General features: G+C 43.5%; 1 pseudogene; it reads left to right on the plus strand.

The window, feature by feature from the left end:
• The first annotated feature begins 218 nt into the window (after nucleotides 1-218).
• On the plus strand, nucleotides 219-428 carry LOC114620228 (annotated as a pseudogene).
• The last annotated feature ends 802 nt before the right edge of the window (nucleotides 429-1,230 follow it).

The following is a 1,230-nucleotide window of genomic DNA, read 5'->3' on the forward strand; positions in this document are numbered from 1 at the left end:
CGTGCCTTAGCGCATCAATCAGTCACAATCAAGACACTGGGCAAAGTTAGAAGGATCCATCAAAGAGATTGACCAAAGTCAAGAGCCAAACGCCACCTCGGTGGGTGAGACAGGGGCTAAGTACAGTGGGTCCATCCAAACATGTTTGTTAAGTTAATACTAGGACTCTGCTTCTTAGGTGAAAGTTAAGATGGAGTCTCTGCAAGATCGCCGCCATCATGGACAGGAGTTGCGGGCAGCTCATCAAGCTGGCTAGGGTAACCAGAGTGCTGGGCAGGACCAGTTCATGGGGACAGTGCACACAGGTGAGAGTGGAATTTATGGATGACACCAGCCACTCTATCATCCGAAACATCAAAGGCCCAGTTCGAGAGGGTGATGTGTTCACCCTGTTGGAGTCAGAAAGAGAAGCTCAGAGGTTGCGCTAACCTTGCTGCTGGGTCCTGGATATCCACCACTTAGCCCATGGGATGACCTGCAACTGTTAAATAAAGAATTTGTGTTTAGAAAAAAAGAAAGAGAGAGAGAAAGAAAGAAAAAAAGAAAGAAAGAGAGAGAGAGAGAGAGAAAATTAAGTTGGATTGAAAGCTATCTACTGTGGACTTATGAATGAATGAATGAATGAATGAATGAATATGAATAAACCTGGGCTTTGTAATTAAACGCTCTGTCACATTCTTAATTAATTTTACCATCATCCCTAGAAGTGTTACAATGTAGGGCCAAGAAAAAATAGTTAGTTACATTTAAAAAAAACTCACACAAATGTCATGTATGAATTACATTTCAAATATATCCTTTTCCTCCATGCCCCCAAGCACTCACAACATAAAATATGAGCTTTCCTGATCTGTCAGGCTGTTCGCACGAGCCTTGCCTGACAGCTTCGTCAAAGTTTCCGTGTCCTAGGACAGCAGGACACACATCCCTACCTGGCCTCATCCTCTTGTAGCTCTGACCTGTGCAGTTTCATTATTTACCTTCATGTGACCCATCCTCCTAATCCAGGTTACATCATTCCGGAGGACAAGGCCTGGAGGAACCCAGGAAGGCATGTCAACACACGATACTTAGAACATACCTGGCACTTGATAAACATCTGTTTGTTGAGTCAATGAATTTCCATGGCTGTAGCCTCCTGCTCTTCAGACATTTTAAGCAGAGATAAACACAGAGCATGGCTCCTGGATTTTGTTAATTTTGGTGCAAAGATGCTATAACCACATATGA

This window comes from Grammomys surdaster, unplaced genomic scaffold, assembly GCF_004785775.1.
Source record: "Grammomys surdaster isolate TR1022 unplaced genomic scaffold, NIH_TR_1.0 167, whole genome shotgun sequence".
Classification (NCBI taxonomy): domain Eukaryota; kingdom Metazoa; phylum Chordata; class Mammalia; order Rodentia; family Muridae; genus Grammomys; species Grammomys surdaster.